Raw genomic sequence first — 15,383 nt, 5'->3', positions numbered from 1 at the left:
TCCACGTTTGTCCTTGGGGTATGTCTCCCTTATATGTGAAACAACTATTTTTAGTTAATTAAATAGCACATGAACCAAAATCTAGGATACACTTCTCATAGTTTGCTCAAATGGAAGGTTTGAATATACGAAAATGATCTACTCGAAGTCACGAACCCGCACATGAAAACCACTCGCCGGACACACCGTGCAACCCATAACCGTACGTGCGGCCACGCGCAAGCGCTTGCACGACATGTGCCGACAAAACCCTAACAAATGTTAGGAATATTCTGTTAAATAATAACGGCGTTACCTGACACCGTCAGAATATTTCGTCAACTTTGACGAAATATTCGCCTTCTTCTTCAGTGAGCTTCACTGTCCACCACTGTCTGCCGTCTGGTTCGTCGGATTCTGGGAAAATTTTCAAACCTTCATATCTTTGTCATTTCTCAACCAAAATCCATAAAATTTATACGGATTTGAAGCTTGTGACAAGGAGAACAACATTGTACCTTTTGGGGATCCAAAAATGACCGAAAAATGGCCTAAAAATTCCTCGAAAGATTTGACCAAAACTGAAACTTCTCGAACTCGCGTGATCCGATGTCAACTCCTTCCCAAACTTAGTCTAAGGTCCCTATGGAGTTGAATAAAAGCTTCCCCACATCCTAAAACCTTCTAATCTCGCCGGGTTCGCATAAGAGCAAAGTACACCAAGTCGGAGTTTCTGAGTTAGCAAGTCAAAACCCGTCCGTTCGACAATCAGGAGGTACGACTGGGTTCGTGAAGTCAAGATGAACACGATGATGGTATTTGCAAGTTCAATCTGTGATGATTTAATGTATGTGTGTGGTGATGGTGGCTCGAGTGCAAGAAGAAAGAAAAAGAAGGTTCGAGAAAGAAAGAGAGTACCGGATTGGGCAGAATAAAGAGAGATATTTTCTGATTGGGTTAGAAGAAACAAGAACTAAAATAATTGGTGGATAAGGATAGGAACAGGTCAAAGTTTCAAAGAGAAAAACAATAGAATTTCATAAAAATGTACTCTAACGTATGATATCAAAACAGTGTTTTCGACACTGATTAATTAATGCACCCGCGAAATAATTCTACCTGTTTGCGTACTTTAATTATTCGTAACTTTCTCATTACGACTTCAATTTGGGTCTGACGCACTCGTGACGTCGAGGCCAATTTAATTACGACAGCGAGAAAATAATTTAAAACTGAGCAAATACATCCACGTCACTTAGCCAACTAGGGCATAATCGCACTACACACTCGGGGAGAAAATTATATAGAAAATAGGGACGGGTTGTCATAGTCTACCCCCCTTAAGAAAATTTCGTCCCCGAAATTCCAACATAAACTCAAATCAATAATCAAATAACAGACGTGGATATAAGTCTCGCATGCGTTCCTCCATCTCCCAAGTGGCTTCCTTAACTGAGTGGTTCTTCCACAAGACTTTCACCATACGAACAGCCTTGTTCCTAAAAACCTTATCTTTCCAATCCAGAATCGTTACTGGAACCTCATTGTAAGTCAAGTTTGGGTTAATCTCCAGTGGCTAAGGAGGAATCACGTGTGATGGATTAGACACATATCTACACAGCATAGACACGTGGGACACGTTATGCACCTTCGATAATTCTGGAGGCAGCTCAAGCGGGTAAGCAACTTCACCAACTCCCTTGATGATTTGATATGGTCTAATATAACGAGGACTTAGCTCCCCTTCTTTCCGAACCATACCACAATTTTCCACGGTGAGAGCTTCAAGAACACCCAATCTCCAACCTTATATACCCTGTCAGTCGAATGTCTATCAGCGATACTCTTTTATCAATCATGGGCCGCCTTCAGGTTAGCTTTTATCACCTGAATGTTCTGTGTAGCCTGATCCATAATCTCAAGGCTAGCTTTTATCACCTGAATGTTCTATGTAGTCTGATCCACAATCTCAGGGGCCCACTAAAACTCTCACCGACTTCAAACCAACATAACGGGGTACGACATTGTATCCCATAAAGCGCTTCAAAATATGACATATCAATGCTAGAATGATTGCTGTTATTATAAGTGAACTCAATCAAAGCTAAGCGTTTATGCCAAGCGTCTCCGAACAGCAACACCGAGGATCTCAACATATCTTCCAGTGTCTGAATAATTCTTTGAAATTGCCCATTCATCTGAGGGTGATAAGTCGTGCTGTAAAGCAAATTCGAACCAAGAACTTCTTAGAAAGCTACCTAAAATTTTGAAGTGAATATGGGATCCCGATCAGAAATGATACTAACCAGAACACCATGATACTTAACAATCTCTGAAACGAAAAGTTTAGCTCATCGACTTAAAGAGTAATTCTCCCGGACAGGCAAGAAATGCGCTGACTTAGTAAGCCGATCAATTATCACCCAGATACCATCATAGCCATTTCCCGTACGAGGTAACTTGTACACAAAATCCATGGTGATATTCTCTTATTTCCATTGAGGTAAAGGAAGTGGCTATAGCAACCCAAACGGTTTCTTCCTTTCTGCCTTAACCTGCTGCTAAACTACACAACGACTTACATACTCAGCAATTTCTCTTTTCATACCAGGCCAATAATAGAATGGTCGGATGGTAAGATACATCTTGGTACTCCCAGGATGTATCGCATAGGCTAAAACATGCGCTTCATCAAGTATCTCTTTCTTCAATTGACACACCCCGACCGAGATCAATGCATGATGGCCATCATGTGAGAGTGACGTAGCCTTGTGCATAGTGCGGAAGCAATAGAGATAAGAAATATACGAATAATTAAAAACAGAATTACTAGAGTGCACTACTAAACAGGATGTGATAGGAGTTAATTACAAAAGTAAATACTCATAATCAGAGCATAATAAATCTAGGTGCAATCCAGTAGGACAAATACTAGTTATACGGTACCAGGAATGTCTTACTATTATTTAGATAGGTCAGAACTGCCGACGTCCTCAAGCCACCAACAGCAAGCTTACTTAAAACCTGGAGGGGCGCAAAACAGAAAATGTGAGTGGGCAAAAACAAATGTTTTACAAAACCATTTCATTTATCAACATATCTAACCCCTCGCTGTAAAACATGTATAATTTTTCCCAGAATCAAGATATAAGCATAAACATAAATAAATAAATAAATATATATATATATATATATATATATATATATCTTAATTCAAATCATGCTTCACATAATCATATTCATATGTATGCCATGCCAAGATATAACAGGGTAAGCAATTCAGGTAAGAAGAATTTCATAGAAATATAACATGCTAGCCGGAACCCCTGTGGTAGTCTGTACGACTAAATTCATAGCTCGAAAGTCACTCTAGCCGGAGTCACTACAATGACCTATACGGCAACATATTGCACAAGAGTGGGAACCAAACAAACAGGTCTAAACGACAATAATGGGTGTAATACAATCATGCTCAATACTACTCTTACATAATAGTTGGGCAATGAATCGCTAGTCACCTACGAGTCGGAACCATAAATAAGGTCTGTACGACAAGATTGTGCACCTAAATTGGATCCAATATGAGCATATGGTGCGGGAGGTAACATAATAAACAGGCATGTGCCATATCTATTGCTAAATCACAATCACCCTAAGTGCAGTTTTATGAGCTCAACATTATTCAATCACATATCGCATCATCGATGATTCACATAACCAAACCTAACTTACCTGAGCTTACATGAGCGTCCACAGCACCACATTTATATATATAAAGCATCACATACCAATTCATACATGAATTATAAACTTATATGCATGGCATTTATGGCGTACTATCATTTAAACACATATTTCTAGGAAAATATCAAGTATATAATATATACTGAAAACCAAAAGCCCACTCTCTGGTATGTCAAAGGGTCATAGCCCCCGAGTCACCCTTGAATACGCTCATCCTCGGGATAAGTCTCACCTATATGCGAATTAATTATAAAAACATTATTTTAAAGCACATAGAAAAAACTAGCTAATAACTTCTCATACATAGCTCAAAATGGGTATATGAATATACCACGGTGACCTACACAACCTCAGGATCATCCCCAAATTTTCAGATTAATTTTTGGACCCCTCACCTGCCGCCACGTGCCGGCGAGTGCACGGCAAGACGCGCCACCATGCGCAGGGAATCTACGGATTCCCTAACTACCGTTAGGAATATTCCCCTAAATATTCTATTAAAACCCAACGGTAACCGTTAATCCTAACTGATAGCGTCAGAATATTCCATCAAAATTGACGGAATATTCCGTCGTCTTCTTCCTAAATCCCCGGCGACCGTCGCCGTCGTCGGAAACTGGGGATTTCGAAAAACCTTGTTTTCTCACTCATTTCTTCACCATTTTTCATGAAATTTGAACCATTGGAAAGCTAACAACATGTAGAATCATGTTATACAAGTTTCAAAGCTTAAATTTCACTAGGTTTTCCCCGAGAAAGCTTGATAGTTCGGCTTCTCAACCCTCCGACGTCCAAATCCTTCCAACAAAGTACCCTGAGACTCATGAGGACCTCCTTAAGCTTCCTATGTCCTTAGAATTCCTTGAAACAAAAGGTTTTACGTGTGCATAAACAGTGCACAAAATATGGGTTAGGTTTTCTCAGGTTCTTCACGGTTTTAAGTCTTAAAGATGGTATAGATGTACTCAGGAGCTTGCAAGGGACAAGAATCTCACCTTTAGGACGTCGATCTGTGCCCAGTGTTCTAAAAATCGGCCTAGGTGGCGCCTAGGCACTGTGCATAGGTGTGCCGATCCGATTAGGTTCGAATCGTTAAGAAAAATCAGGGAGCTGTTAGGCATCCGCCTAGGCATTCTTAGGCAGCCTAGGCGGTCTAGGCGGCTGTCTAGGCGGCGATCTAGGCGGAGTGAAATGGTTTCCTGGGAAGAAATTCCAACCAGAAACCCAGAATCGCAAAATCTTTCTCGCCGCTTCGACTCCCTCTCTCTGTGCACCACGACTTTCTTAGTTGTCGTGACTCCATCTCTCTGAAATCCATCGAAGAAGAGGAACTTACAGCTTAAAACAAAAGAAGAGGAAACAAAAAAAAAGGAAAATTTACAGAGGGAAACGGCAAAAAGGAAGAAGAAGAAGAGGAAAGGGAAAGAAGACGAACTGACGAAGACGATAAGGAAAATGAAACAATATAAAAGAATAAAAGTTCCCGGTTTCAAGGCCTTTGGGAGTCTCTAGGCTGATGTAAGTGTGATGGGGACTATGGGTGGAGAGGAGGCACACCACGTGTGTGGTGCTTTATGAAATGGGGAAGGAGCATGCACCTCTTCATAATTGTCCATTTATAATTTCTGACCTCAACTTTCAAATCAATTGCAATATAGGTTTTGACCGGTTTTGGTGCTCCGCCAACCCAAATAAAATTATAAATAAAAGAGAAGATTTGGGGGATGATACCATTGTGCGTGGTTTGACCAAAGGATGATTGGCATGGCTTCTTAGTAGTTTTCTTATGAACTATCCAACCCATTACATGAGAATATTACTTTTATCTTTTAAAAATTAGATATAATCATTTAAAATGTTTTAAATTATATGGCACATATGCTTAAGTTATATTCTTTTATTATCTTATTCATGGATTTCATACAAGTATAATTTTATTTTTATGTATCAATATGCACTTATTTACAAGATATACAAGAAATTTACCTAAATCCGCCTTGGCCGCCTAGGCGCCCGCCTAGATCCCACCTAGCCGCCTAGGCGCTAGGCGCTAGTCCACCGCCAGACTAGCGCCTAGCGTTTTTTAGAACCTTGTCCGTCCCTGAGTGTAAGCCTTGATGCTTGTCCGTGCATGAGGGAAAGAGAGAGAGTATGGGAGAGAAGAGAGAATGTGAGTGTTGTGTATGGTCCACGTGGGTCACCAATCCAAAACCACAAAAACAATCTCTAAGTCTCATAATAAGTCACACACTACACTACAATCTCAACGTCTAAGGATAGAACCGTCCTTTCACGTCCTCGAGAATACAATAATACATATCTTCGGGACGGGCTGTGACAATCTCCCTACCTTATAAAATTTCATCCTCGAAATTACATACAATCACTACATCCACTATTAATCATAAAACAAGCGTGGATACATCTCTCTCATCTGATCCTCTGTCTCCCAAGTAGCTTTTTCCACTGAATGATTTCTCCATAACACTTTTACCAAATGCACTATCTTATTCCTTAGTTCATTATCCTTCCAATCTAGCAGAGTCACCAGTTCATCATCATAAGTCAAATCTGGATTAATTTCCATAGGTTGAGGAGGAATCACAAGTGAAGGATATGAAACATAATGTCTAAGCATCGAAACATGAAACACATCGTGCACTTTGGACAACTCTGGAGGCAACTTAAGCCTATAAGCAAACTCACCAACTCGCTCGGTGATCATATATGGTCCAATGTACCTAAGACTCAATTTTCCTTTCTTTCCAAATCATACAACACCTTTCCAAGGTGATAGTTTCATAAATACCCAATCATCTACATTATACTTGCGATCAGTGGCATGTTTGTCTGCTAATCTCTTTTGTCGATCCTTGGCCGCTTTCAGGTTAGACTTAATTACCTAAACATTTTAAGTAGTCTCATCCACAATCTCAGGGCCTACTAAAACTCTTTCGCCAACCTCTGACCAACATAGAGGCGTACGACAAGATTTCCCATAAAGTGCCTCAAATGGTGCCATACCAATACTCAAATGATAATTGTTGTTGTAGGCGAACTCCATCAAATCCAAACAATCATGCCAACACTCTCCAAACTGCAGCACTAAAGATCTCAACATATCCTCTAGTGTCTGAATAGTCCTCTCAGATTGTCCATCTGTCTGAGGGTGATATGCCGTACTATAAAGCAATCTCGTACCAAGAGCTTCCTGGAATGCTATCCAGAACTTGAAAGTAAATCTAGGATCCCGATCTGAGATAATATTAACTGGCACACCATTGTACTTCACAATTTGTGATATAAATAACTTAGCTAATCGGCTTAACGAATACTTCTGCCTCACTGGAATAAAATATGCTGACTTCGTAAGCCGATCAACTACCACCCAAACGCCGTCATATCCATTCTGTGTATGAGGAAGCTTGTACACAAAATCCATAGTAATATTTTCTCATTTCCACTGTGGAACGGGAAGTGGTTGCATCAATCCAAACGGCTTCTTCGTTTCAGCTTTAACCTGTTGGCAAATGGCACACTTACTCACATATTTGGCAATTTCTCTTTTCATACCCGGCCAATAATAAAATGGTCTAATGATATGATACATCTTAGTGCCTTCTGGATGCATCGCATATGCCGAAATATGTGCTTCATCCAAAATTTATTTCTTTAACTCTGCATTATTCAGCACATACATCCTGCTTTCCTGCATAAGCATACCATCAGCTTCTCAAATACTGAAATCTTTCTTTTTGCCTTGATTCCTTGCTTGAATTATTTCATGGGTCTCTTCGTCATACATCTGAGCCTTAAGCACCCAATCAATTAAAATTAGCGTAACTTGGAAATTAGCAAGCAAGGCTTCTTCTCGATCTTCCACTTTTAACTCCACTCCAGTGGACCTCAAATCCGCTAGAAGAGGAACATGACAATCATAAATGGCATTAAGTCTGGCTGGAGTCTTCCTACTAAGTGCATCCGCCACAGCATTTGCACGACCAGGATGATACTCAATTGTGCAATCATAATCACTAAGCAACTCAATCCACCTCCGTTGTCGAATATTAAGATCTCTCTGAGTAAACAGATACTAAAGACTCTTATGATCTGTGAAGATCTTACATTTCTCACCATAAAGATAATGTCTCCAAATCTTCAAAGCGAAAATGATAGCTGCTAACTCCAAATCATGAGTAAGGTAATTCTTCTCATGAGGTTTCAACTGTCTCGAAGCATAAGCAATCACCCTACCATGTTGCATCAATACACAACCCAAACCATTCAGAGAAGCATCACTATAAACCTCATAATTACCGCTATTATCTGGAAGCGCTAGAATAGGTTCATGAGTGAGATAATATTTCAACTGCTGAAAACTTTGCTCACAATTATTATCCCACTCAAACTTAACATCCTTTCGAGTCAACCTCGTCAATGGCGAAGCAATCACTGAAAAATCCTTAACAAACTATCTATAATAGTCTGTTAGGCCAAGAAAACTCTATACCTCGGTGACGGTTCGAGGTTGCTCCCAATTCTCCATAGCTACCACTTTCTGAGAATCCACTTAAATGCCTTGAGCCGAAATGACATGTCCCAAAAATGCCATTTAATTCAACCAAAATTCACATTTGCTAAACTTAGCATATAGTTGGTGTTCCCTCAAACTGCTCAACACCAATTTTAGATGTCTAGCATGCTCAACCTTAGACTTAGAGTATACCAAAATATCGTCAATGAAGACAATAACAAACCTGTCCAAATATGGCTGGAATACTCGATTAATCAAATCCATAAAAGTTGTTGGTGCATTAGTTAACCCGAATGGCATCACAAGAAACTCATAATGACCATATCGAGTCTTGAATGAGGTTTTAGGGACATCTTCGTTTTTAATCTTCAACTGGTAGTAACTCGACCTCAAATTAATCTTAGAAAATACGTAGGCGCCTCTGAGTTGATCAAATAAATCATCGATACGAGGCAATGGATAACGGTTCTTAATGGTTACCCTATTTAATTGCCTGTAATCAATGCACAGCCTCAAAGTTCCATCTTTCTTCCTCACAAATAAAATTGGGGCTCCCCAAGGTGAAGTACTAGGCTGAATAAAACCTTTATCTAGTAACTCTTGCAACTGGACTTTCAATTCCCTTAATTCAGTAGGAACCATTCTGTAAGGAGTTAATGATATAGGATTCGTACCTAGAAGCAGATCAATAACAAACTCCACATCTCTATCTAGCGGCAATCCAAGCAAATCCTCAGGGAATACATCCGAAAAATATCTAACCACACGAACATCATCCACACTACTAGGAGTATCATCATTCAACACCACATGAGCCAAATATCCCTGACAACCTTTTGAGAACAATCTCTTTGCTTTCATGATTGAAATAATATCATGCCTCACCCCACTAGGCTCTCCTACAAATGTAACTTCAGGTAATCCAGGACAATGAAGTATGACTATCTTTCCATAACAATCTATCTTGGCACGATTATAGTGCAACCAATCAGTGTCCAAAATCACATCAAAATCCATAATATCCAACGGCATAAGATTAGCCGGCATAATAACATCATCTACTATCACTGGACATCCTGGATATACCCGATCCATAAAACATTTATCCCCTATAGGCATAGAAAACTCTAAATCATATCCTAGAGGTGTAGGATGGGGTTGGTCACTTGAGCAAATGTATGAGAAATAACAAAATGTGTAGCACCACAATCAATCAATACTCTAGCAAAATGACCAAGAATATTTAACGTACCCATGATTAAATCTGGATTATTCTGGGCATCTTGCAGTGACATGTTGTGGATACGCCCATGATTCTGTTGTCGTGCACCGCGACCTCTGTTGGCATGAACATCACGTCCCTGCCTCTGCGGACCAGACTGCCTTAAAGATCTTGCACTACTAGCAGCAATCTCTCCCTACTGGGGTTGTCCCCTTTGGTACCACTGAGATCCACCGGCTGAATGTGGCTGATAAGACATAAATCCTCCCTGATACTGAGGGTATCCACTCTGATACTGAGGATCCTGATAGTACTGATGTTGTCCTGAGGTGTAAGGAGCGGTGTCGTCCTGATAATGGTAGGCACCTCCTCGTCCAATCTGAATATAACCACCAGATCCTGAAGCTAGCTAGGTTGGTGCAGGTGGTCGGAAGGAAGGCTGCTGGGGTCTCTGCTGACTCTGAGGACATTGAGCAACCTTATGACCCATCTGACCACAAGTAAAACATCCACTGCTGCCTCTCTTACACTCCCCAAAAAGCCTAATATTACATCTGCGACATAAGAGGGCATCAGATCCACCTGAACCACCAAAATCTCTCTGCCTTGGAACCTAAAGCCTCTAGTAAATCTACCACCTCTCCTCTACATATTAGTACTTAATCCTCCGCTAAAAGAGCTGGAACTACCACCATTCCTCTTAAAGTTTTGGGTCTTGCGAAGTCCTTGAAATGCTTGCCTTTTGCCCTTATCATCTCGCCTCTGGTTCCCATTATTTCCTTCCTCATCCTCACTTTCACTAGGCATGTTCTCTGAGTCATTAATCCGCAGTAAAACCTCATAAAACTCCTGATAAGTGGCACAGTGAGTTGATGTCGCTATGGAACGCCATTTCTTCTTAGAACCCAATATGAAGCGACGAAGCATCTCAACCGGATTAGCAGCAACCTCCAGATCATATCGCGACAAATCAGTAAACATCATGTAATACTCATTAGCTGACATCTTTCCTTGTTTCAAATGAGTAAATTCCTGTTTCTTACGATCAATATACTCGGGAGGAATGAACCTTTTTTCGAAACAGCTCCGTAATCTCCACTGAGGTCAACTGGTAAGACTCCTGTCTCCACCAGGATGCAAGCTGCTCTCCCAAAAACTAGGTAGTCGTCTCGACCCACCTATCAGGACAAAGATTCCCCTGACTCTGCATCACAAGAAAGGTTTTCTCGATATGATTAAGCCATTTTTCCGCCCCCTAATGTCCTTCATTTCCTATGAAGTGATTCAGTTTCAGGTTGTACACAGTCTCAAGAGGTGTCCTCTAGGGAAGAGGAAAAGCAGTCTGAAGGGCAACAACTATAGCTTCCCCTAATTGAGTAATATCTGGGAAACTAGGCTCAGTTGAGTGACGGGGCTCTCTACGAGGCGGCATAGTTCTGACATAAGACATCACAAGGATTAGAACATTCAAGAACTATACAGGATTGCAAAACCTAGGCTCTGATACCAAACTGACACACCCCGACCGAGATCAAGGCATGATGGTCATCACGTGAGAGTGACGTAGCCATATGCACAGTGCGGAAGCAATAGAGATAAGAAGTATACGAATAATTTAAAATCGAATTACTAGAGTGCACTACTAAACATGAAGTGATAGGAGTTAATTACAAAAGTAAATACTCCTAATCAAAGCATAATAAGTCTAGGTGCAGTCCAATAGAACAAGTACTAGTTATACAGTACCAGGAATGTCCTACTATTATTTAGATAGGTCAGAACTGCCGACATCCTCAAGCCACCAACAGCAAGCATACTTAAAACCTGGAGAGGCGCAAAACAGAAAACGTGAGTGGGCAAAAACAAATGTTTTATTTATCAACATATCTAACCCCTCGCTGTAAAACATGTATAATTTTTCCCAGAATCAAGATATAAGCATAAACTTAAAAAAAAAAAAATATATATATATATATATATATATATATATCAATTCAAATCATGTTTCACATAATCATATTCATATGTATGCCATGCCAAGATATAACAGGGTAAGTAAGAAGAATTTCATAGAAATATAACATGCTAGCCGGAACCCCTGTGGTAATCTGTATGACTGAATTCATAGCTTGAAAGTCACTCTAGCTGGAGTCACTACAATGACCTATAAAAGTCAGAACCAAACAAATAGGTCTATATGACAATAATGGGTGTAATACAATCATGCTCAATACTACTCTCACATAATAGCTGGGCGATGAATCGCTAGTCACCTACGAGTTGGAACCATAAATAAGGTCTATACGACAAGACTGTGCACCTAAATTGGATCCAATATGAGCATATGGTGCGGGAGGTGACATGATAAACAGGCATGTGCCATATCTATGGCTAAATCACAATCACCCTAAGTGCAGTTTTATGAGCTCAACATTATTCAATCACATATCACATCATCGATGATTCACATAACCAAACCTAACTTACCTGAGCTTACCTGAGCGTCCACAGCACCACATTTATATATATAAAGCATCACATACCAATTCATACTTGAATTATAAACTTATATGCATGGCATTTATGGCATACTATCATTTAAACACATATTTCTGGGAATATATTAAGTATATAATATATACTGAAAACCAAAAGCCCACTCACTGGTATGTCGAAGGATCGTAGCCCCCGAGTCACCTTTGGATACGCTCGTCCTCGGGATAAGTCTCACCTATATGCGAATTAACTATAAAAACATTATTTTAAAGCACATAGAAAAAACTAGCTAATAACTTCTCATACATAGCTCAAAATGGGTATATGAATATACCATAGTGACCTACACAACCTCAGGATCATCCCCAAATTTTCAGATTAATTTTTGGACCCCTCATGCGCCGCCACGTGTCAGCGAGTGCACGGTAAGACGCACCACCACGCGCAGGGAATCCGTCAGGATTCCCTAATTGCCATTAGGAATATTCCCTAGAATATTCTGTTAAAACCCAACGGTAACCGTTAATCCTAACAGACGACGTCAGAATATTTCGTCAGAATTGACGGAATATTCCGTCGTCTTCTTCCTAAATCCCCGACGACCATCGCCGTCGCCAAAAAGTGGGGATTTCGAAAAACCTTGTTTTCTCACTCATTTCTTCACCATTTTTCATGAAATTTGAACCATTGGAAAGCTAACAACATGTAGAATCACGTTATACAAGTTTCAAGGCTTAAATTTCACTAGGTTTTCCCTGAGAAAGCTTGATAGTTCGGCTTACCTAGAAACACGTCGATCTCAACCTTTCAACGTCCAAATCCTTCCAAAAAAGTACCCTGAGACTCGTGAGGACCTCCTTAAGCTTCCTATGTCCTTAGAATTCCCTGAAACAAAAGGTTTTACGTGTGCATGAACAGTGCACAAAATTAGGGTTAGGATTTCTCGGGTTCTTCACGGCTTCAAGTCATAAAGATGGTATAGGTGTACTCAGGAGCTTGCAAGGGACAAGAATCTCACATTTAGGACATCAATTCATGCCTGAGTGTGAGCCTTGATGCTTGTCCGTACGTAAGGGAAAGAGAGAGAGTCCGAGAAATGAGAGAGTGCGGGAGAGAAGAGAGAAGGTGAGTGTTGTGTGTGGTCCACGTGGGTCACCAATCCAAAACCACAAAAACAATCTCTAAGTCTCATAATAAGTCACACACATATACTACAATCTCAACGTCTAAGGATTGAACCGTCATTTCACGTCCTCGAGAATTAAATAATACATATCTTCGGGACGGGCTGTGACATCAATTCTTCTATGTCCAGCACATACATCCGATCACCTTGCATAAACATACCATCAGGTCTTCGGATCCTGATGTCTCCTTTTTTCCCTTCTAACACTGCTTGTATCAATGCTTGTGATTCTAGGTCATTCGCCTGATCTTCGAGTACACGATCCAGTAAAATTAGCCTAACTTTAAAATTAGCAGTAGAGCTTCATGGCGATCTTCCCCCAATGTAACTCCCGTAGATCACAATTCAGACAAAAGTGGAACACGACATGCATACAATGCATTAAGTCAACCTCGGGATTTCCTGCTTAAAGCATCAGCTACAGAATTTGCACGACCAGGATGATACTCAATCGTGCAATCATAATGACCAAGCAACTCAATCAATCTCCACTGCCAAAGATTAAACTATTTCTGGGTAAAAAATGTATTTGAGGCTTTTATGGTCGGTGAAGATCTAACACGTTTCCCCGTACAAATAATGCCTCCAGACTTTCAAAACAAAAAAAAACAGCTGCCAACTCGAGATCATGAGTAGGATAATTCATTTTGTCGGGCTTTAACTGTCATGAAGCATACGCGATCACTCTTCCATACTGCATTAACACACAGCCCAAACCATTCAAAGAAGCGTCACTATAGATCTCAAAGTTTCCACTGTCATCAAGAAGTGCCAAAACAGGTGCATGAGTGAGACAATACTTCAACTGCTAAAAACTATGTTCACAGTCATCACTCTGCTCGAAATTTACCATTTCCTGGTCAACCTTGTCAGAGGCAGGGCTATAGTTGAGAAATCTTTCACAAATCATCGATAATAGCCCGCAAGACCAAGAAAACTTCGCACTTCCATGACAGTTCGAAGCTGCTCCTAATTCTCCATGACAGCTACTTTCTGAGGGTCCACAAGAATACCCTGAGCTGATATCATGTGTCCTAAGAACAACACTTGATCCAGCCAGAACGGACATTTACTAAATTTAGCATACATCTGATTTTCTCTTTAACTTCTTCATAACCAGACTTAGATGTCTAGCATGCTCCGCCTTAGTCATAGAATATACCAAAATATCATCGATGAAAACAATGACGAACCTGTCGAAATACTCGATTCAACATGTCCATAAAGGCTACTGGAACATTCGTTAACCCGAATGGCATCACAAGAAACTCATAATGACCATATCGAGTCCGAAATGTTGTCTTCGGGACATCCTCACTTTTGATCTTAAGCTGATAGTAACAGAATCTTAGATCAATCTTTGAGAAAACACAAGCACCACGAAGCTGGTCAAATAGGTCATCAATACGAGGCAACGGATAACGGTTTTAATCGTTACCCGATTCAACTGTTGATAATCAATACACATCCTCAGAGTTTCGTCTTTCTTCCGCACAAACAAAATTGGAGCTCCCCAAGTAGAATTACTCGGCTAGATAAAACCCTTATCAACAAGTTCTTGCAATTAGGTTTTCAATTCTCTTAACTCAACATGAACCATTCGATATGGGGTTAAAGAGATAAGATCTATACCTGGAATTAGATCAATAGTGAACTCCACTTCACAATCTGGAGTTAGTCCACGTAAATCGTCAGGAATGACATCAGGAAAGTGTCTGACTACCCGAACAACCTCCACACGTGCAGAAGTATCCTTATTCACCACCACATGAGCTAGGTAGCCCTAACAACCTTTCCTTAACGGTCGTTTCGCTCTCACGGCAGAGATAACGCCATATCTCAACCCACTACGATCACCGACAAAAGTGACCACAGGCAAGCTCGGTCGATGGAACAAGATTAGCTGGCATGATGACATCCTCAACAAGAACAGAACATCCTTGATACTCCCAGCTAACATAGCAAGTTTCGCCTCTAGGCATCGAAAACTCCAACTCATAACTGAAGGGAGTAGGCTGAGGTTAAGTCTTTTGAGCAAACATATGAGAAATAACAAAATACGTAACACTTGAATCAATTAATAATCTAGCAAAATGACCAAGAATATTCAACGTACCCATAATCAAATCAGGGTTGCTCTGAGCATCTTGCAAAGTGATGTGCTGGACACGACCATGCGCCTACTGTCGGCCTTCACGACCCCTATTTCCTTGGTTATCACG

Source organism: Malus domestica, chromosome 02, assembly GCF_042453785.1.
Source record: "Malus domestica chromosome 02, GDT2T_hap1".
In the NCBI taxonomy this organism is placed as follows: domain Eukaryota; kingdom Viridiplantae; phylum Streptophyta; class Magnoliopsida; order Rosales; family Rosaceae; genus Malus; species Malus domestica.
This window is presented reverse-complemented; position numbering follows the sequence as displayed.